Source organism: Lichenostomus cassidix, chromosome 2, assembly GCF_008360975.1.
Source record: "Lichenostomus cassidix isolate B80296 chromosome 2, HeHo_3.0, whole genome shotgun sequence".
Classification (NCBI taxonomy): Eukaryota; Metazoa; Chordata; class Aves; order Passeriformes; family Meliphagidae; genus Lichenostomus; species Lichenostomus cassidix.
The window spans coordinates 149,557,056-149,577,873 of record NC_139482.1 but is presented as its reverse complement, the minus strand read 5'-3'; the positions used below and the strand labels follow the sequence as shown (position 1 = coordinate 149,577,873).

The 20,818-nt window shown below is 49.8% G+C and overlaps 1 protein-coding gene across 10 annotated transcripts in view; it reads right to left on the bottom strand.

The window, feature by feature from the left end:
* ADGRB1 (adhesion G protein-coupled receptor B1) overlaps positions 1 to 18,650 on the bottom strand; it is a 276,988-nt gene extending 258,338 nt beyond the window's left edge. For 3 of the 10 annotated variants that reach the window (XM_085053673.1, XM_085053677.1, XM_085053681.1), the window contains exon 1: positions 17,401 to 18,648. The gene's annotated coding sequence lies outside the window, so the exon portion shown is untranslated. Of the gene's footprint in view, positions 1 to 17,400 lie in introns of all 10 variants that reach the window. The other 7 variants (XM_085053676.1, XM_085053683.1, XM_085053675.1 and 4 more) reach the window with 6 other exon arrangements.
* Positions 18,651 to 20,818: the final 2,168 nt, after the last annotated feature.

The following is a 20,818-nucleotide window of genomic DNA, read 5'->3' as shown; positions in this document are numbered from 1 at the left end:
TCAGGCAGGACAAATCCCTGATGCCAACAGCAGCCTTTGTGCCCAAGGAATCTCTCTCCTCGCTTTTGGCAAAGTTTTGCCACCTCCTCCGTGGAGGTTAAGTAATTTTTTTTGCCTCTGTTTCCCCAGGTGAGACACGAGAGTAGCACTGTCACATTTAGATAATGGGGACATTCCTAAGCTGAAAGCTAAAAAAGAGGGAAGTGATTTCAACGGAGCAGAAAAAAAACCCCAGAAGATAAAGATACAGATTGGGTGAAAACAAATAACATGCTGTGAAAAAGGCAATGTATCAATCTAGGACACAGTGAGGGGGAATATTTCCAGGTTTCCAGATATTAAGAAGACACTATCTTTGGCCGTATCTAAAATATTATAACCATCCTTGTACTCAGGTTGAAGAAACAAGAGTTCACAGTGAGACAGGGTTGCAGAGAAAAATCACTAAGATGATCAGACTTGCCAGGAGATATTGGTGCAGTTGGTTTTGCAAAAGGAAAGTGAAGAGAAAATTTAAATTCTATAATTAAAACTCTGAGAAGGAACCATCAGAGGAGTTTAAAAATACTTTAAACTAAAGGGTTTAAAAGGTTTAAAGGGTTTTGCTGTGAGAGCAAACAGGCTTGATTTGGCAAAAAAAAGACACCTGAGTTGAGATTTTAGTCACCAGAAAAATTATTGCCCAGGAAGTCAATCTTGTACAATCAACAAGGAAATCTCCCTGCCAGTGCTGAGGTGGATTTCACCAGGAAGGCAAACTGACTTTGGGAAGTGGCCTTCAGTTCTGCCCTTCTGTATTTAATGCAGAAAGGTAGAAATTTCTCCATCCCTCTGCAGATTCCATCTACAGAGCTGGACACAACAGGAGGCTTTGCTTTATTGTGTTTCTCCACCCCTGAGATGTTTCCTTGCTGTTTCCTCTCAGGTGTTTGGTGATTCATCAGCAACCAAGTGAAAGTTTTCTGTTCTAACCTCACATTAAAGTCTCCAATGGCTGAAGGACTCAGGTGACAGCCTGCAAGTCTGACAGATGACCTTCTGCAGGCAGGAGAGACTTCTTCCATTTCTCTGCTCATTTTTAATTACCTCTACTGCCTTATCCTCAAGGATACAGAAAATTTAGGGGTCCACGGCAAATTCTGGGGAATAATCTTGTCCTGGTAAGATATGGAATGATGTTAAAGGCTGGGGCACATTTTAACTGCTCTGTCCAAACCCAGCAGCCCTTCTCATTGAAAAATGAGCTTTAAATTCTTTCCAACCCAAACTGTCCTATGATTCTCCTCTGCTCTTACTGAGATTTCTCTTCCTTCTTTTACCAGGAGATTTTGAGCCACAATCTCCTGGTAAAACCTCTGGGTGGTGTTGAACACCACAGGAATAGGGACAGAAACCTCTTCTTCATGTACTTCCCTCCTGCCTTACTTTCCTCTTGATGCCAAAGTGAATGTACCCAGGAGAGATGAAAGAAACCTCCTGAAACATTTCCTGCTCCCCTTTGGATGTGGCAGAAATCTTTGCACGTGGGCAAATCTGAATCAAAGGATGAAATGCTCATTCTGATTGCAGTGACCCTTGGTCTCCTCCTGTCTGTATGGTCCCATGATAATTCATATCCCACAAATCATTAAGGTTGGGAAAGGCCATCAAGTCCAAGCTTTAATCCATTTATTGATATCAGAGGGATAAGATTCTTTAGGACTTTTGTTCCCCTAGGTGTGACTCAGTGTCTAACCCATGTTTAAATCTCACCTCCAAATCCAAACTTGGTGCATTTGCATGGTCTAATTTTGGGCAAATTTAAGTCAAAAAATCAGATTTTTGATCTCCACATTTACAGTGAACCTAAATTACACGTCCTTTTCAGCCAGGATGCTGATAAATGTGGCTCCAGTGCCAGAGAGAGCTTCATTCCCTGTGAACTGCTGCTTTCAGGTTCTGAGATGCTGCTGCTCCAGAGACAGAGCTCCTTGGAGACCGAAAGAAAGGATGCAGAGGCAAATCCTTCCCTCCCCATGGAGACTGGATTGAGTTCTTATTACAGTTTGGTAATCTCCTGCTCCTTTCTGACATATCTCTGCCCTCAGATCCTCATTCCAGAACTCTTGCAATAACTGTCACTCAAATCAAAATTTCAGAAGTTCTGCAATTGTGAGAGATAGATAATATGAAAAAGCAAGCACAAGTAGCATTTAAAAAAACAAAACCCAGCTGTGATTTTTAAAATAAAATAGAGAGGCTGACCACAGTCCATATTCAAGATAAAAAAAAAAAAAATCTAAGCAATTCAAGATTTGACAGGCTCCTGCTTCATAATTTCCATTTTTTTCCTTTTGGCTGTGTTTCATTACAAGGTGAGCAAAGATAAGCCCACAGATCTCTCCATTCAGGCCCAAGCAACCCTTAGAGGAGATTGTTCAGTTGCCAGTTAAACCCAGCCTGGCTGCAGCTTTTGGGGAACAGCTTCAGGAGGAGCAGCAATGTGATTCTGCTAAAGGAAAGTGGGGTCTCTCCTCACCCTTGGCATCCTCCTTGTCCCTCAGCACTACCAGGAATTTTGGTCAAAGTGTCCCTTAACACCTTGTTCACATTGCTGTTTCAAACTGAGTGTCCTGTGCTACCTTATTCTCACTGCAGTAAAGAAAAAAAAAATAAAATATATATAACCAAACAAAAACCAGCATCCAAAACTCCCCTCACAATTAAAAAAAAATCCACTCATTAATATAAACAGAGGCTGAAAATATGGGTATTTCACTGAAGTCCTGAAGCAAATGACATCTTCTCAGGAGAACACCACTGTGGACATGGGCTCATTTTATGTTTTATTTATAGCACAAGTTTTACTGCAGTCACTCAATCAAGCATGGCCAGGGCTGTGTGTAGGCAAATGTGGCTCATTTCTCCCCAGCTCAGCTTTAAAGGGCAGTTAACAGCTTGTCCAGGGTGTTTGGTGGGGATGTTATGGGCACAACTTCATCACAGAGATGGAAAATTGTATCTCCAGGAATTCAGCTGCAGGAGAGGGAGGCAGATTTTCCCCTTTCTGCCCTCCCAGAGAGTGGCCCAGGATGTAGGGATGCTCCCAGCAGGAGCCAGGCTCCCTTTCCCTGTCAGAGCCCTGGCTCGAGGCTCAAATCTCCCTCTAAGTGCTCCATTTATCACCTCTAGGAAGCCTCTAAATCAAGGCAAGGAATCTCTGACAACTTCACCCGACTCCTGACACGAGTTACAGCATCTGTGGAGTAATTGTGGGATGAAACCACCATCCCTGTCCACAGGAGTTCATAACAATTCACAACAATCACAACAATTCCTCCTGCTGGCTTCCCTTGTCTCCTCTCTCTGATGTCCACTGCTCTGCAGAGACACCACTGAATTTATTTAAGGTGACAAGGTTTTGAGGTGTGGGTAAAGAATACAGAAGCTGGAAGTGAAGATCAGGTGGTAAATTCAGTCTAATTCCTCTTGCTGTCACCCCATTCCCTCTCTTCCCTCTTTCAATCTCACTGCTGCTCCCTTAAAATTGCCTAAAAACTTTCCTGGAATAGAAAAAGTAATGATTCTTCGCTGTGATCTCCTCGGAACATGATGTCCCTTGCCTAAAATTGGCTGTTGGATTTGACTCCATCACATCACCACGGCAGGAGCCACACAAAGACACCAACACCAGGTCACCTACTAACCCCTTGCACCTTTCCCTGACTCTGAGCTGCATTTTCCCCTGCAGCCTGCAGCCCTGTCCTCCTGTCCTGCATTGTGGCAGGCTGGCAGAGATCGTGCTCCTTCCCAAACAGCCAGGAATAGATCTGGGCCGGTTCCATTCCCTATAAACTTGCACTTTGCAGCCCCAGATGTCATCCCTGACGTTTAGATGTACCTCAGTCTATCTGCTGGCTTGGAGCAGAGGGGAGGGCAATCAGAATCCTCCTGACACAGCAAATCTAGGGAGGAGAAAAGGGGGAATCAATTTTTATAATACGTGTTTGGCACTACATAATAGATATAACTCTAAATGCAAGCCATAAAGTTGGAGAGGATTATAAATTAAATCCGTTCTGTCCCTTTTAACTAAAAAGTGACCTTACCATAGAATTAAATGTGGTTTTTACCCAGTGATCTATGGAGCTGTAAAAGTGTACTGTGGCAGGGGGATGTTACAGCACAGAGGAGCCCCCAGACAGGCATCTCTACCCAGCTCAGCCCACGAGCTGCTGCTTGATTTAAACTGAACACAGGGCAGCAAGAGCTGAGGATTTCACCCCTCTCCCTGCCAGAAGGTGACTCATGTCCCTGCTGGGAACAGTCCCTGGCCAGGTTTTCCTCTGAACTGCCACCAGTCTTGGGATGAGAGGATGCTGCCTGAGAAGATGTTCTAAAAACATTTCTAAAAATTAAACTGTCTGCACAAATGCCAGGCACTTTTTGGATCTGTGTCCTATCCCTGTTTGGTTTACCAAGCCCTAACTACAGCACAAGAGGGAGAGAGGATTAGAAACTACCCTGGGGTTCATCTAAATGCCACAGTGGTTGTGAAAAGGGACATGGAAAGTCCTTGATTGCTCAAGTAGTGACTCCATCCCCCTGCTCCAATAATCATCCAGGAAAATTTGAAATATAAAAGACTTGACATTGCAATCCAACCCAGAGGACACAATTTAGGATGTTCCTGAATGCTTTTGAATGGCCAGAAATTATCGGGTTTTTGTCTCACAAGCAAATACGGTTTCGAAGCCACTGCTGGGTTACAGGTTGGTATTCATGGCTAAAAGCTCTCTGAGCCTGTGGGAGACTCAGTGCCCCCTGGAACATAACGCAGGATTGAAGGCTGTTCCACTTCCAATCAGTACAGCAGCGAGGAAAATCACTTCCCCCATGAAACAGATGCTCAGGGAAGTCAGTGGTGTGTTACCTCATTACTGCTGAGAAGTGGTGCAAAGGAGGAGCCAAGAGCCTTCCCAGATATTGAAAGTCACTGAAACTTGGACAAAAAAAAGTGCTGCCAGGTCTGGCTGTGCCTTCTATGTCTGTGCACTGGGCTTGTGTTGCCCTGCAAGCCACGAACATTAATCAAAGATTTAGATTAGGTTTTGGTTGGATATTAGGATTTTTTTTTTCATGGAAAAGGTTGTAAAATATTGGAATGGATTGCCCAGGTAAGTGGTGGAGTCAAACCCCTGGAAGTGCTCAAAAAATGTGTTGACATGGATGATGGTGAATGTGGTGGTGGTGCTGGGCTGATATTTGGACTTGATGGTCTCAAAGGTCTTTTTGAATTTTCAAAATTCTGTGATTCTATGAAACAGCAAGATCAGATTCAGGAAAACAGCCCAGATGGTCAAGGTTATGTTGAAAACTCATCTGAGCTGCCACACTGCACTGTGCTGGTCATCAATGCCAATGGCTCCCTTCTCATTTTGGCCTTTTTCCCCTGGTCATTTGTTATTTATTGGCATTATTTCACTCAGGAATGTCATTTTTGCAGATCTGGAGGGATTCAGACCCCACAAACACACTAGAGTTGCTGGAATAGCAAGGATTAACCAGAAGGAGAAGAAACTCTGGTGCTCCCAAGGTGAAACCACCTCCAATCCTGAATTAAGAGGGAAAGATATCTTAAAACATCTGATTTTACAGAGCACAATCATTCAGAACCTCTACCAACCACCATGGTGGCAACAACAGCATCCTCTTTACTCAGGTTTCCTTGCTATTGTCTCACTCTGAATTTTTACCAATGTTAGATATTTTATTCTTAAAGGGTAAGAATAGTTAATACAGTTAATAGTTCACTACAGATTCTACAAGACAAAGGAAACAACCATTAATCAGCAGACAGTGAACTGGGCTGGGCCAGACTGGTGTCCTTCACCTCCCAAATCTGCCTATCACACCAGTGCAAAAATGTCAGGCTTTGTGCTGTTGTCATTTCAAAGCTATTTTTGGCTAATATTTGGCAAAATCCAAGTACTGCAGACATCCAGGGCCTGCTGTGGATCAAGTCAAGAACATCTGGAGGACAAGACTCACCAGGAGGAGTGCTGGTGTCCAAATAAATAATTTTTCCTGAGGGAAAGGGTGCAAACAAAGAGTTCAGAGATAGGAACACCTCTCCAGGAGCTTCACAGAGGAAAAGGGCTGAGCTGGAGATGAAGCATGACCTCAAGCCCTCCAGATGTTGACCTCACCTCTGCCAGAGGTTCACTTTCCACCTAATTCAAGCCTCAGACCAACCTCTGTGCTCAGGAGTTCTGCATTAGCCATGCTCAGAGTCAATGCTGTGCAACCCATGGTGATCAAGTGATGTAAATCCAAAAGGGCTTATCAGGAAAATTCAGAGACACAAGATAGTGTTGGCCAATAATTTGGGAAGAAATAAAGCATAATAACTTTAAATTACTCTGTCTTTTGATTACCCAGGGAATATCCAATCCAATCACCACAAAAACTGAGAAAATCAGGGTTCAGGAAGAGCCCCAGCAGCCAGTGCTTGCTGAGGGTGACTGGACAGAGTAGTTACACCACCAAAGTCACCTTCCAGACTGGAAGCCAATTTGCAGGGCTAAAACTCTCTTTGAAATTCCCTTTCCCTGACTGTCTGAGGAGCTGAAACCACCAGACCAATACTTCCAGAGCAGAATGAGCCCCTGAGAGGAAAGGATGGTTGGGCAGCACTGTTTATCCCCCTCCCCAGTTCTGACCCCTGCACTGGGATGATTGATTTCCATCCCCCCAGCTCCCCCCAGCTCCAAATACCTTCCACAGGGAGATTACACAGCCTGCCCTGTAATCAACAGCGACTTCAAAAGGGCTCAGCACTACAAGAAAACCCGGAGGGACGAAATTAAGTGGGAAACAAACACAGCATTTGGGTTGTAATTTGAGGTGGGAAGCTGGGGTTTTAATAACCACCTTGCCGCGGCCTGCTGGGCACCTTGCGGCTCATAAATTGCATTTATGAGAACAGGAGGTTGGAGGGAGAGTTTGGAGTCCACGGGGAAGGCAGCAGTGCCTGGTGTGGCTCATCCAATGTGTTGGTGGTGGCTGTGCTCAGTGCCAGCTCCCCTGTCACACCCCAGCTCTGTCACCTGCAGGAAGCTGACCCAGCTCCAGGGTTGGGAAGAGTCATGTCCTATTTACATCCAACCACTCTTCTGGGCAAGGGAAGGGAGGAGTGAAAAAGCAGTGCTTTGTCCCACATTCCCCTCACCAGGGGAAATGGAAATAATCGTGGTGAGATCTTCTACAAACACTTTTCAGGCCTGTTCAAGGTAGGGAAGAGAGAGTGGCTTCAGTTCCCTGAACATTTTAAAATGAGTTCCAACCCAACAAAGACACAAAGAGCTGTCAGGAATCACAGCTGTCTTTACCAACCACCTTCCTCATTCCCATCACTGCGTCCCATATTGGACCTGAAGCTATTGGCAGTCAGGTGATATCCTCAGAGATACTCCAGGATGGTCTTAGAGGTCCTTTTGGGAAGATCATTGCTCCTAATCAGAAGTCAAAACCTAATCAGAAGTCAAAACCTAATCAGAAGTCAAGACCCACCAGCCATCAGCACCACAGAACAAGGAAGGAGATGCTGCAGCTCGTGGTAGATAATCCTCCCTTTCCACATCCCAGAAAACTCAGCTGCAGAGCAAGCCAAGGCTTTCCCAGGACAACAGAAGAAGATGTTCATAAAAATATGAATATTTTGTGATATGGCAGTAGAAGAATGTAAGCATCACCTGCTAGGGCATGGTGTGTGCACATTTCTGATCAAAGATGCTGTGGCATTGCCTCTGGTCGCAGCCCAGCCAAATAATCAGTGTTAGACTCCAGAGAGACGAAGGGAATGGACTTGCCAAGAAGAGCCTTGTCTAGAAAACTGGGATCAGTTCAACAGGACATCAAACCAGGGCTTTGTCCCAACACAGGGAAGGACAGCCTCTACTTTTGGAGGGGTTGTAAGGCTGTCTTACATAACAAAAGGTTCTCCTTTCACTCAAAACACATCACAACCTCAGATTCTAGTCCCCAGACCTCAAATCCAATCAGATTTCCTCCCTTCTGAGGAGGACACTGTGAAGAGTGCTGTCACACAGCCCCACACTGGAGCTTGTTCTGCACCTTTAAATACCCTGCAGACCTCCTGCTCATGATTGTGCAGCTCCTGAGGGCAGCTGTGACCCGTGGGGACATCAAAATCTGCAGCACTTGTGTCCCATCCTCACAGAATCACAGATTCTTGAGGATGGAAGGGACATCTGGAAATCTCCTCCTCCAAACCACCTCACCATCTTCCCTGGTTTTGGTAGAGGATATCTAGACTAAGGATTCCCCATCTGGGGAATCTCCTTTCCAGTGGTATTTCCCTGCCTGCAGGCACTTCCCACAGTTTCTAGTCCCTGAGGGATGCCTAGTTGGGTACATCTCCAATCATGTCAAAGGATGCCTTCCTGGTATTTCCACTCATCCCACTTAACTGGATCCCCCAGCCAACTGGCATTTTGCTGGGATCTCTCCCAGCTTCCCCTCTGCCCTCCCAGCTCTGCTGCTCTTCTGCCTGTCACCATCTCTCCTGCTGGTTGTAGCATCATCTCCATCTGGAGACTCTGAAAGCCCCGACAGCACTGCTATCCCTGGTAACATATCTGAAAACCCTGAGCTGGCAGGAGCCAGCAAGTGACACAGGACAGAAAATATTTAACATTGCTCATGCCATTTTTTTAGGCATTTGGAATATGCAGTGAACATGGATTCAGTGTTTGGTTATCCCTTCATTTGCCCTCATGGCTGACCTGCAAGTGCTAAAATAGGCTATTGGAAGGGCAGTGTTGTGTCCAGGGATGGGACTGGATGGAAAGGCATGGAGCTGTGTCAGGAGAGGTTTAGATTGGAAAAAGGAAAAGGTTTTTCATGCAGAGGGAGCCAGAACAGGTTCCTCAGGGAAGTGGTCACAGCATGGACACTACTAGGGGTCCAGTTTGGACAGCACTCTCAGGCACTTGGGGGGATTCTTGGGGTTGTTCTGTGCAGATCTAGGAGCTGGACTCAATGATCCTTGGGGTTTTCTTCCAGCTCAGGGTATTCTGTGGTTCTGCTGAGATGTGGGCAGCTCAGAGACCCTCTGTCCTCCTAGGGGTTTGTCTGCCCACAAGCCCTGTGGACACAATTCACATGCTCCTTATCCCAGCCTTACACTCCTTCAAGCTGGCTGCACTCAGCAGAGCAGAGCAGGCACTGAATGTCCTTTGTCACAGAATATCCTCAAACCAAAACCCACCCCTGGAGCCATCAGAGCTTCCCCAGAAAGATGCTGTGCCTCAGGGAACACTTGCAAGGCAGTGCTGAGTAACCACAGCACTGCTGAGCTCCATCCCAAGTGCCAAGACAGCTCAGCCCTGCTCAGGGGAGAGGTTCACTGACATTTACACATTTAACATCACCAACCTGGGAGACAGCAGCTCTACAGGCTGCTAGGTTACAGAGATTTCTCCTCGCCTCCCATCCCTGATTTCTGCCATAAAAATCAGAGGTTCTGCTGTAATTTTACCTCCACAGATAGATATTCTTGGGGCACATGAAAGAATGAAATTCCCTCACCATTGCCTGCACACAATGAGATTGCACTAAGCTCCAAAAAGTGAGGTGCTCACCCTTGCCCCTTTCTTTGTATGCATGAAGGTGTGGAGTGTTTTGTTAGCAATTAACCCTTGTTTCAGCTCAATGGAGCTGATCAGATTGTGGAACAACATCTGAAAAGTGGAGATTAGCAGGCCAAGCTCTTTAGTACTTAAGACACCAGTGCAGCTACTCAAAATCAGATTTCCCTTTCTTCCCTGGCAGTTGATTAAAGCCTTTTCAAGCAGTTCTTTCCAACCTGCAGATGTTTAAGTCAGGTGATGGAGAAAATTTTTGGGTTTTTTTCTTTCCTGGCTGGGAAATGACAGCTGCATGGACCTCAAAAGTCTCAGAAAAAAAAAAAATCAGGTCCAGAAAACAAAGCTTAGAGTGTGTCTGTCTGTACACAGGCGCTAAAGCAGAGCTTGGGTAGATCTGACCACAGCACAAACATGCAAAGGCTTGGGCAGCATGGCTCCAGAAGGGAGAAAATACTCTTCCAGCAGGAGCTGAATCCAGAAATAGCCTGTGAGAGGATCAATTTCTGTTGCATCCTGATTTATTCAGACCTTCCATGGTGGCAAAGCCCTCTATAACAAAATATCTGATTACAGGACTATGACCATAAATTCCACACGCTCTCGAGCAATGGCCAATGAATAACTGACTTGTTAAGGGAACAGCCCTGCACAATGAATAAATCTACCAACAGGGCTTTCGATACAAAAGACCCCACCGGGACAGATTTCCTGGCGAAGGTGTATCGACTTTCATTTGCAGATATTTGTTTGGAGGAGATCTCCATTGTTACATTGCTGCTCGACAACATCCAGCATAAAGCCTGACTCCCACCCCAGGCTTGATGGATTGGGATATGCAAGTGGGCTGGACTACGCAGAGGAACATTTTGCAGTGCTCCACAAGGTTCTCCTGGAGAAGGAGGTGTTTAATCCAGAGGGAAACCAAGGCAGGTAGAGGAGAATCTCCTGCTTCAGTTGTAGAAGGACCTCCAGAAATTGAGGACTGAGAAAACATGAGAAAAGACGACTCTGGAGCAATGTTTAAGGGTGGACATGTGCTCACAGTCAAGGCACAAGGAGAATAAATCATTCCTGGTGCTCGGCTGGTTTCCTTCACCTCAGGATCCCAGAGGGAATGTGGTTTGATCACATCCAGTTGGACACAGAGTTAGCACAGAGCCCCACAGGGAGGGAAGGAGGAAATCAGGCATTCCCATTTCCCAATGGGAACACCAAGGTGCAGAAAGACCAATGTCTTAATTCAGTGTGAGCTGATCTCTGCCCTGACCCACATGGTTTGGCAAAGGATGAGCTCAACCTTGACCCACGGGTAGAGTGGCACTGCAGCAGCTTTTAAAATCAACCATGGGGTTTTGGTGTTGGGTAACCCAAACTTCCAGTGGTTTGTGGAGCTGTTGGATTACAGGATCACCCGCAGGGAGGCAGAAGCACAGATGGGGCAGAGACAAAGTGTTTCAGCTCCAAATCCATTCTAGCACGGATATCATGATGATCCCTATCCCAAAAACATTTAGACAGAGAGCAGTGCTAATTCTCAATGAATATGGAAGAGGGCAAGTCTGCCAGGAATGGGATATTCCTAATAGCTGACAGAGGGGAGAAAGAAAAGAGCCATTTTGCAAACAGCAAGGACTTTGTTACAGGCCAGCTGAGCTCAAAAAACTGAGGAAACATCTCCATCTAGCAAAGCCAGCCTGGAAACAGGCAGCTGACAAGGTGAGCCTGCAGGTGGGAGTGCTGAAATCACGGCAGGAGGCATCACAGGATCTGCCTCTGACCAAAACTCAATGTTCAGAAAAGGATTTGGCAACAATAAATACCAGTACATGCACGTGGCATGCACGAAATGGTGTCCCAAATACATGTAGGGTTTCTCTGTCCTGCTCCCAGGCCAAATCCAGTCAGCAAACAGCAGCTCTGCCTGGAGTAAATAATGAACCTAAAACTACAATGCTGCTTTTAGCACTGGAATGAGGATTTTATATATATTATGTATTTTACATCATGCACTCACTTCAGCCAACATACAATGCACCACATGAGATGATACCCATCTGTTCCAATTTTTACCCCTCCCCAAAAAATCTAGATTTCCTTACTAGGTCTCTGTCCATTCTTTCTCCAGATACTGTTTGCTTTCCCTGATCCTCCTTGTCCCAGGGATAACACCCAGCACGGCAGAGTTTGCCACTTCAACAGCTCGTTTGTCATCAGCCGGTCACTCCTTAATCAATCTTTTATGGAGGGATATTTCAGAAGAAAATGCAGAGGGAGTAGGTGAAGGAGAGTAGGAAACCAGCCCTGGTTTAATTTTGATAACATTGGCAGGGAGTGATTCGCTCCAACAAATTAAAATCAGCAGATCTCTCATTTTCTCTGACAGAGGTAACCAATTAAAATTTTCATAAAGGGGGCAGTGATGTGTGTCTGCCAGACAGAGTCACCAATCTAGCAGCCCTCTGATTTAAAATATTATCTTTCCTTTCCTTTCCTTTTTTTTTTTTTCCCTCTTCCCTCAGAGCTTCCTGGAGCAACATGACAGATTATCTCAACATAATCAGACTAATACAAAACCCTCGCTCCAAGAGGCACTGCGAGGAAATTCTGAACTCGAGATGTGACAGCAAATGGATGTTCTGAAGGGACTTCATTTACCGCTCATTTTCCTTCTCTTTTTTTATTTTATTGTTGTGTTTTGTAGCCTCAGCATGCTGCAAACCACGTTAGAGAGCCAAATATCACAGGGAGTGCATGGAAGGGAAAGGGAATTACACTCCCCCCCGTGGGCTGCCCTGACAGTTTGCTCTCCAAGAGAGAAGTTTGGCTTCTTGTTGATGGTTTTTTAGGTTCTAATAAAATGCCCCAAATAATGGGTCAGGGATGGTGTGGGAAAATTACCTTTTTGACAGCAGGACCTCTAAGAAATTGTACAAGGCTGATGGGAACTCCAACACTGGGATGCTGGAGGATGTTAAGGACCAGGATGGCATCTGTGGTGGTTCTGTCTTGGAGAAATGAGGGTTGCCCAAGCCATGGTGGTTTGGGACTTAAAGGGGTGGCGCTCTGTGGATTTGAGATCTGAGGGGGCCATGCATAAATCATAAAATCACTGAATGGTTTGGGTTAGAAGGGACCTTAAAAATCGTCCAGTTCCACCCTCTGCCATGAGCAGGGACACCTTCCACTATCCCAGGGTGCTTCAAACCCTGTCCATCCTGGCCTTGGACACTTCCAGGGATGGGGAATCCTGTGCCATGCCTCACCACCTTCACAATAAAAAATTTCTTCCTAGTATTTAATCTAAAGGAAAGCAGTGCATTTCAAGTCAAAAGGAGCCCCTGCCTCTCCATCACAGATTGAACTCTGAAATACTGTTTTCCCGGGCAGAGATGTGGTTCAAAGCAACTGAGATGCCAAGAAGGAGACTCCTTATCCCCACCCTGGCTGGGAGAACTGTGCACAAGTCCCTTTCTTCCTGTGCTTCAGAGCCCCAGATTCTCACCCCACCCAAATTTATGGATGTATGTCAACCTCCATCAGAATTTAACTCTTAGTCAAGTTTCACCCAAACACAAGCATCGCCCTTCTGCCATCTTTTATCCCAGCAAACTCTAGGCAAGCAGAGAGTCCAGGGAATTTGGGGAACGAGTCATGAGGAGAACTCAGGAGCATCCTGTGAATGGTGGACACTGGGATGTGAGGAGACCCCTGGGCTTTGTCTGCAGCCACATTTCAGCAATTCCAACCCATGCTGCGACCTGCAAACCTGCAGGCCAGGTGCCAACTCCCTTCCCTTCGAAGGCTCTCCTGGGGATGTGAATTTTCTCCAAGGGGAGGAGGTGAGCTGGTTCCAGAGACAGCCTGTCATCCATCTTGAGGAAAATACTCCTCTCCCTTCGCACCTCCCCTAGAAAGGTGGCGACCAGCGTTCCACAAGCCCGGGATCGGGCCCGGGGAAAAGCTTTGAGTCATTTGTTTACCAGCACAGGTTTTCCTGGAGCTAATTAATGAGCCAAGCTGATAGCCTGCAACAGGTATCGATGACAGAGGATTTCCTGCCTGCTGCACTTGAGCTACGGGAGAGGGTGAATCTGGATCTACGAGCACACTGCTTCCCCTTCTCCCTCTCCCCCCAAAACAATTGGGAAGGAAAAGCCACCTGCAGCCACACAGACACTGCGGGAAACCCCTCTGCCATCTCCTCCTCAAGGATGGGGCACATTCCCTGCTGGACCACGCTGTGGGTGGATTCTCAGGAGCAAAGTGCTCGGGAATCCCTTTCTCCCACTTGTAAGGAGCAAGGGATGCTCTGAAGACCTCCGGCAAGCCCTCGGAGCTGGGGGCTGCCTGCGTCCCCCCCCCCCGCAAAATCCTGGGCATGGGGGTACCAGAGTTGCACACACCAGCACTTCCACTCCCGTGGAGAGCCCGTGGAAGCCTCTGCTTTCACAAGGATGCTGAAATTGGGGAGAAGAAGGGAGAAGAGGGCATAAAACATGCGGGGGATCATGGCAAAAAACCCACAGGGTGGGGGGAGCCAAAAGCCAACGGGAAGGTGATGCTGGAGAGTGGGAAATAAACCCCGCGGGCTGCGTGTTTCGGGTGCGGGGTGGGAAGCAGCGCTTTTTGCGAGCCCCAGCCGTGCGGGTGGGTAATTTTTTTTTTGAGGGGTGGGTTGGATAAGGGGGAGCAGCGCTCCACGGGCTGTGCCGAGCATCCGAGCGCTCCGGGGGTGGCGAGCGGCGATAGCCGGGCTGCGAGCGCCACCTCCCCGCCGCTCGCCGCAAGCCCCGGCAGCCCCCCCGCCACCGGGTTGGGTATGGGGGAGGCTGGGGGGCACCCTGGCATTAGGATGAGATGCCACCCGCCCTTTCCCAACGTCTCCCGCCGCGGGGTTGCAGCGGGGATGCTGCGAGAAGGATGGAGCGGGGATGGTTCTATGGGGTTTGCTAAGTTTGGGGTGGCTGTAAAAGGGGCATGCGGGGTACTGTGAGGGAGGGAAGGGCTCTGGGGGTGTCCCAGGGCACCTCGGGGTGCCTGCGGGGCAGAGGGCGATGCAGGTCTCCGTGGGGTGGCAGAGAATGGGATGGGGATTCTCCCCCCGCCGTGGAGGTTGCCTTTGGCTGCTCCTTGGGGTGCGATGGGGGTTCAGGATCTCCCCCCAACTCCCACACACACACACACACGCAGTTCCCAGCCCGGCTGTGGGGTCTAGGGCACTATCCCTGCCTCGTTTTCCCTCACGGAAGAAGAGGGTACAGTCCCTCCATTAATGGAAAACCCCTCGGCTTTTCAGCCAGTCCTTCCCTGAGCCTGTCCACCTTCGCTCGTCAATTACGGGGGTTCCAAACCCCTTTTCCTGAACCCAGGGCTCTGCAACACCATCCCAAGTGCTGTGGAAAGGGCCAGGAGCCCTGCTGCTGCCCTGCCTGTGCCTTGTCCCTGTCCAGCTCCTCCCTGGGCTTCCCTTTCGCCCTCCCCAGGAGGAGCGATGCTGCGCCCTGACCCCACTACAGCCCCCAGAGCAGCGTATGGAAGTCCCCTGAGTCTGCCTGCCCCAGCACCCTGCTGGGTGTCCTCTCTGCTCATCCCTCTCCCTGTCCCTTGTCCCCAGCCTGGCTCAGCCCCGTGGCCACCCTGTCCCCTGGCAGTGCGGCTTGGCTGAGCTGGTGCAATTCCTCAGCACCCTCCAAGGGTAAAAACCTCTCTGGCTCTGCCCTGCCACCTCCCTCCTCTTCCCCAGCGAGGTCTTGGGCACAGGAAGGACTGTGGGACCCAGGTTAATGAGTCATTAATTAATTAGGGACCCACTTAATATGCACGGGGAGTTGTTTGTTTCCTTTAGCAGCCCGGACTTTGGATGAGATCCCAGCCCTGCGAAGCCTCCAGCCTCGTCTCCCAGCTGATAATAGATAATACAGATATTTCAGCACCAGCCAAAGCAGAGTCATCATCATTAATACAGAGCCCTCCCTGCTACGCGGCGGAGGTCACCAGTCAACTCCTCCGAGTGTCGGGGGCTCAGCCCTCCTGGCTTTCCTCAGGCTCTGCATGGCCAGGTGAGAGAAATCCTATAAGTAATCAACAGGTAATTGAGCTGGGGAGATGCACCTCGCACCCCGAGCACCCCTGGCTCCCTCCCAGGGAGGCTTTCGAGGCGCTGCGATTTTCGCTCTGCCGCGCACGCAGCGCTGGGCATCTGTCAAAGTAGCTCCGCTCTTCCTCAGCCCCCTTCTTCCCCTCCTCCTCTTCCTCCTCCCTCAGCCATCAGCTGGCCCTGGCACTCGGCAGACCCAGAGCTGGAGCTGGGTTGAGCCTGAGCCTCGGAAAGCTCCAGCTCCACAGCGATGGGGTGGTCAGGGATGGAAAGGGGGGTGTCTTTTTGCCCTCCATCCCTTTTGACCTTGCCTTGATGCTCCCCTCCCTCCCAACTCCTCTCTGTGCAGCTGATTCACGGGGTTTGTTGGCTTGGCCAGGGCAGGATCAGGGACAGGAGAGTGAGTCACAGCCGAAGGTACCTGGCAGAGTTCATCTGCAACCCGTGCCTTTGATTGAGGAACCGGTGCTGCTCTCAGCCAGGACTGAAAAGTCCCTTTAAAGCCTCCACCTGCTCCCCTCGATCCCGCTTTTCCCCTTTTCCTCCCAGCCTTGGCAGAGCCATGGCTGAAACACCTCTCTGTGAAAGTCTGAAAATGCATCAACAGCCACCCTCCATCAGCGAATGTCAGGCCGTGAAAGGCAAGGGGGCGGTGGGGGAAGAGGGAGAGACAAATTTTGCGATTCATTCCCACACAGGGTGATTCAGAACAAGATGCTTTGTAATTACGCATCCCTGATGGAGACTCCTTCTCTCTCCACCCCCCCTTCCCAAAGAAAGGCTAAGCCATGCCTGGGTGCCAGCATCCCCCAGGAGCACAGCTCCGGGAGCAGCGTGTGTGTGTCTGTGCCATCCTCGGAGCTCTACAGAGGCTAAAGGTTAATTTTCTCCCCCGGGGTGAAGCGAAGTGCTGAGAAATGGCATTTGGGGGGGCACGGGAGGAGCTCATCGCCTCCCCAGCCGTAGCCTCCAGCGCTGGGTAGGTGCCACACCAGCAGCGAAGCAAGCGAGGACACCCCCCACCCCGAGAGCCCTCCAAGGAAAGGGGGAAGGCAGGGAGCTGCCATGAGGGCAGATTCATGCCCGGGGCAGGCAGCTGCCTGTCCTTCCGAGACTTTGTTTGCCAACATCGCAGGCTGAGGAGTCCCGGACCCCAGGGCTGCCCGCGAAGGCACCGCGGCTCCACAGCACTTTGCAGTTCAGCCCCGGCTGGCTCTGCAGCTCTCCTGTCGCGATCCCTCGCTCCTCTTCCCTCGCTAGGCTGCCTTCTCCCCCCCTCAGACAACCCCAGCTCCTTTCCCCAGGACACGACTGCATTTCCCCCTCCGCATCCTGCGGACATTCAGTATTTTCCACCACCGCTTGACGTTTGCCCACAGGACCTGCATGCACAAAAGTTAAAACTTCCCATGCCAGGGAATGATTACGCTCTATCAGTCCAAATTTCAGAGTGGAAGGGACGGAAACATCCTCCGGGTGCTGTTTCCAGGGGCAAAAGCAGAGGAGTGGGTGCCCAGCGCTGCCCCCATGCCCGTCTCCCCTGGGGATGGAGACAGACCCCGCTGCGCTCCAGGCAAAGCGCAGCCACAGAAGTCGCGTTCCCCCTCTCCCTCCCCTCCGTGGAAGAAGGAAGGGTGGCCGGGAGCCTCTTACCTTGCCGAGCTCCCCAGGTTTTATATCCTCCTTCTTCCCTTTGTCAAATTCCAAATGGAAACCAGCAACATATCCAGGGGTAACCAGCCCAACATTGGGCAGCGCGTGAAGTCCAAAAGGATGGCAAAGCTCTCTCTCTCCCTCCGCTTCCTCCACTCTTGCCTCTACATATATATATACATACACATTATATATATATATATATATATGTATATATTAAATGGAAAAGGGGGGGAAAAATCCTAAAAGAAATGGGGGTGGGGAGGGAGAGGAAGGGAGAACCTTTGGTGTCTCTGCAGACAGGCAGGTGGAAGAGAAAAGCTGAAAATAATTAAGCCGTTTTTTGAGGAATCCTTAGGAGAGGGGAAAAACGCAGTTAAAAGCCAGTAAATCATTAGATCCAAGCAGACAATCAAGTCTTCTCCTTTGGAAAAAAAATATACAGCAGGGTTCAGAGTAGCTTTCCCAGCAGCGAGGAGCGAGAATGGTCTTCTTCTGAAAGATATGTTTGTTTAAAATCCACTCGTCTGCTTTTCCTTCTTTCTCTCTCTTCTCCCCCCACACTTTTTTTTCCTTTTTTTTTTTTTTTTTAAATTCTGCTTCTGAATCTCTCTCTCTGAAACTAGATCCAGTCTTTGTAGCCAGGGGCTGCATTAAGGATTACATCAGGCTTTTATAAGCTTTCCAGATCACACATTAGAGTGAGAGAGAGAGAGAGAGAGAGAGAGAGGGAGGGAGGGAGGGATGGGAGGGAGGGATGAAATGCACACACACATACACACGCACACGCACGGATCGGAGCTTTGTAAAACAGGCAGCTATAGGCAAGGACCCGAACTGACACCGTATCGCATCGGGCATGCTCCGCTAGCCTCCAGGAGGAGCGGATGGATGGATGGATGGATGGATAGATGGATGGATGGATGGAACACAGGAGCCAGCGACAGCCGGAGCGCGCTGGCGGCTCAGCAGCGCAGCCTCCCCGGGACAGCTTAGCCCTGAGCGGGGAGCCAGGAGGTGAAGAGGGAGCCGGGATGGTGGTGGTGGTGGTGAGGATGGCGAGGCTTCTGCTTCCCCCCCCTTCCCCGCTCCCCAAAAAAACCTGCGGAGGCTCAGCACGGAGAGGTGCCGCTCGCCCGCAGAGGGATGCGCAGAGACGCTGGTGCTGCTGCCTGGGTACCGGCAGGGAGAGGGGGGTGCTGGGGCTCTCTCATCGCCCCCCCCGGAGCCTCCCCCGGAGCTGACAGCCTGGCAAGGGGGACGGGACGCTGGACAGGGCTCAGGGAGCCGCGGGGCAGAGGTTCCCCAGCCTCTCAGCCGCGGGGAGGGCGGGAGGGGATGGGGGGGACCTCCCCCGGCACCCCAGCTTGGCCGTGCCTTTGCACCAGGGCACGCGGTTTGCCCGGGCAGAAGATGGCAACAGCCATTAACCCTTCCCTAATTAGTGAGATTTTACCTCTTTCCTAGCATCCTCCTCAACTCCTCGCTCCGTTAACCCAAAATGCGGGGGGGAGGTGGGGGGGTCTCACATCCAGGCGACACCCCGGGGCAGCAGGAGGATGCGGTGGGGGGAGGGAAAGTTTGAGGGGATGGAGGAGGAGGAGGAGATGGGCTGGGATGAAAGGTTCGTGCTACATGCCGGCAGCTTTGGGGTAAAGGTGCTGCTTCCAGGTTTGCAGCCTGAGGAAGGTCCTCCGGTGATGAGAAGCTTGCCGAGCAGAGAAGGGGAGGTGGGAAGGGGATGGAAGGGAGAGGGATGAGGCTGGAGGTGTGTGGAGAGCTGGGGGACTTCACCATCCTGTCAGACTTCGGGACCTGCCCCTTGTTTTTAACCCTTTCTACCCCAAAAGAAGGAAACCAACCTCTTTCCCTGACAAAATCACCTCCCTCCCTGCCCGGGGCTGCTGCTCCCCAGCAGGGAAGGGGCACAGGTGAAGATCCCATCTGCCACCACCCTCTGTCCCTCTGCCTCAGGGAGGGTGAGGAGCACCCCATTTCACCCCCCAGAGGTTCTCCAGGGCACTCCACCCCTCCCCTTGGCCTTCTTCCCCTTTCCTCCCTTCCCTTCACCACATCCAGTCCTTTTGCCCCTATTTCCACACCTTCAAACCTCTTGCATCCCTAAAAAAACTTCTGGAAGAAGGAGAAAATGAAGAAAATTCTTCATTTAGACCAGCTGAGCTGCAAGCTCTGGCTGTGGAGGAGCACAGCAAAGCAGCCTCTCATCCCCAGCCAGCACTGCAGCATCGCTGGCCAAAGGCATCTGTGACATCTCCAGTTAAGCAAGGACTGGAGCAAAGGGGCAGCTGGGGCCTGAAATGCAGGTTTTTAGCCGACAGGCGGCTATGCTGGATTAGCACAGTGCATGCTCCGAATGGAAATCTCTCCCTTTCTCTCTCTCTCTCTCTCTCTCTCTCTTTCTATCTCTCTCTCTCTCTCTCCAGCCTTTCGGGAGTTTGTTTTCCTTCAAGACGGCTTCCCTGCTCCTCCGAGTTGCCCAGGGATTTCTTCTCTGTTTCCACAGATTTTCCCACTCCAATCCTCACAGGTGCCAGAAGGAGAGTGGAAAGATTTGGAGGGAATCAGGGGTGCTTGGCAGAACTCTAACCCTCACCCTAATCCCAACCCTAAACCTAATGCTGCCCCTGTGAGCCCCATGGGGCAGCTCTGCCTTGCTTTTGGGGTGGTGGGGGAAGGTGGGAGGTCTCACCTTCCTTGTCTTGTGTTTGGGGAGGTCGGGCAGAGCAAGGTGCAGTTTACCTCCTGTGCTGTAGGATAAAGAGCCCAGGAGAAGGACAAAGCAGCAGAAAGTGCCACTGATCAAAGAAACCCCATTTTCGGCTGCTGCAATGGGGACTGATGGAAAACTCACCTTTGTGGGAATGGGGAATTGTGCTCCATGAGCCAGAGAATCACAGAATATCCTGAGGTGGGAAAAACCCACAAGGATCATCAAGTCCAGCTCCTGGCCCTGCTCAGGACACCCCAAGGATCCCACCATGGGTCTCAGAGCATTGTCCAAAGATGCTGACAAATGTCACTGCAGATCTTTTTTTTCCAGTCCTGGGCAGAAAGATCTGTGACTCCCTAAACCCCCATTTAACAAGAGGGTGAATATGTCTCACACCTCAAAATCATAGAGAAGAGAGGTCTGATCCCCCCATTCTTCAATGTGTGACCTCCAGGGAGAACTGAGGGTGAGATGTGACAGCAAACAGGACATGTGAGGATTTGGGGTCTGCCACTGGCTGAGGTAACCCAGGGCAACAACTCACCTGATCTCTTCATCTGAGACATGATGAAGGCAAAATAACTCCACCATAAAATGGATCTGTGAAATTCCCTGCAGCAGGATAATTCTGAGGGCAAAGAAGGCCATTTGCAGAGCAAGAGATGCTCTCAAAATATCAGGTATAAA